We start from the raw sequence: 2390 nt of genomic DNA, 5'->3' as shown, positions 1-2390 counted from the left end.
TTTAAGGATGTTTTAGCTAGTTCTTCTTCTACTTCGATTTCATTACCCGATCTTAAAATTTCTTCTCACTGTGGTTTGTCGGCATTATGGATTTCGGAAGAGGAAATCAATGATCTCGCTGCTCCTTTTGAATTCACATTAGTGGGCAAATTTTTGGGTCGTAGGCCATCAATTGATGCTATTAAAAAATTCTTCTTCAATAATAAATTGAATAGTGATTTCTCGGTCACTGTCCTCAACCCCAGGAATGTCTTGACTAAGCATTTTAACAAAATGGATTATTATAGGGTGTTTGCGTCGTCGTTCATACTTTGTGAGTAATTGTTTTATGAAATTGGAGAAATGGACACCTTCATACATTGAGGTTGAATCACATATCATCCATATCTAGATTTCATCTCTAAACCTATGACCTTACATGTTCGCTCCACATATACTCCATGGCCTAGGGTCTCTGTTCGGTAGACCATTAAAGATCGATAATGCGACTTCTTATGGTTCGCGTCCGTCTGCTGCCCGCGTCCTGGTAGAATTAGATTTTACAAAACATTATCCTGACAGAATTTGGGTTGGCCCAGATAACTTAAGTTACATCCAATCTGTTTTAATGGATGATCTCCCTGTTTATTGTGTGCATTGCAACTCATTAGGTCATTGGAAGGTGGAATGTCGTATTTTACATCCGCACCTTAATAAATCTACTTCTGCTATCCCCCCCTTCTTGTGTTCAGCCTTCTACTGTCATTGGTGAGAATGTATTACTTAGGTGTGGGGAAGCTGGTGGAGAGCTTCCCTTGGATGTGAATGGTTCGTCTGAACATATGGCATGAGACCCTATTGCCCCTATGGTTTTTGATGCTGATTTAGTGCCTGATCTGGGTGTTGATAATGTCCATGTGGTTCCTACAGCAGCTTTGAATGTTTTGGTCCATCCTATGGATGTTATGGAGGTGGTTCATATTACTGCGGGTTGTGCCCTTGTTAGTTCTCCTACAGTTGGTGTGAATGGTTTTGTCTCAGTTGACAATCGTGTGGAGTTGATGTTTGGTCAATGTGCAGCGAATACGATGGCGGATGTTGGATTGGAGGGATTGTTGGGTCAATGTAAAGTTAATTCGGTGGTGGCTGTTGGATCATCTGAGTTGGGTAATACATATGACAATTCTCCTTTAACTGTTTTGGATTCGCCATTGAATGCAATTGAGCCTGCTTAATTTGTTGATGTTCTGGTCTCTCTAATTTCAAATTATGCGTTTAAAGCTCATGTGGCTAACAAGTTCATAGATCCCTATGTTGATCATTCTGATTGGATAGATGCATCCTCTAATAGTGCTAGTAGGTTTCATAGAAGAAAATCCAAATAGTATGCCGGTGGAAGGTGTGGGAGTTAATTTGGATGATACACATGATGAATTTCTTGAATTATATAGTATGCAGGTGGGTCATGTTGTTGACAAAGCTATCTCTCTCAGTGCTAGTAGGTTTCATAGAAGAAAATCCAAATAAAAATCTTTTGGGATTATCTTCTAGTTGGGTCTACTGGTGTTGGGTATTGGTTTCCCTTACTGATTGTTTAGCATTTTGGTTGGTTTTTGGTGAGATGGATATTGGTGGCTTGGTGCTGGGGGTTTTTATAGCTTGGATCGACAATGATGAGGCGGTTTCCTACTCCCCATTCAGACGGTTTGGCTTGTTGGCAATCACTGGTGGTGTGACTTAGTTTAGGATAGAGGCTATGTTGGTTATTTTATGACTTCATTTGTGTGGCATGATGCTTGATTCCTCCTCTGGAAGGCCCCTGCCTCTAGTTTGGGTGGTTACAGGAAGCTCTTCATTAACTGAGCCCGACATGTTGTTTTTCTTCTGTCTTTGTTTTTTTCTATTGCTCCCTTTTGGTTGATTTGTGTGACTTAATTCGTTGTTGGACTCGCTCATATCTTCCCTCATTGTTGGAATAAATTCTCCTTTTGTTTAAAAAAAAAAAAAAGAGAACAAGTAAGAAAACCATCCCAAAAGAAGTCTAAATTGATTTTCTGACTATTACTTCATAATCAACTTAATTAAAAGCTGCACCAATCCCAAGCAAATTCTTAGTTTAGTAGAATAGACCTAATTTCTCTTTGGGGGCTATTTGAACTGTCAGATCGGCAACTATGTTGAATTGGTTTTTATAAAAAAGATTTATAATAAATGATTTTGTACCTAATTTATTATTAATAAAAATATCTTAAATAAATTTCTATTATTATTAACTTGAATGACTAGTCTTTATAATCTTTATACTGTAGGAAACTTAATGCCATAAGCAAGCAGCTAGCAGATTTCTAACGTTATTATTACAAGAAAAATATTTAATAATAATAAAATTAAAAAAGTAGAAATATTATAAT

The sequence above is a fragment of the Dendrobium catenatum genome, unplaced genomic scaffold (genome assembly GCF_001605985.2).
Source record: "Dendrobium catenatum unplaced genomic scaffold, ASM160598v2 fragScaff_scaffold_1117, whole genome shotgun sequence".
Classification (NCBI taxonomy): domain Eukaryota; kingdom Viridiplantae; phylum Streptophyta; class Magnoliopsida; order Asparagales; family Orchidaceae; genus Dendrobium; species Dendrobium catenatum.
The sequence above is the reverse complement of the archived record's forward strand: the minus strand, read 5'-3'. Positions refer to the sequence as shown.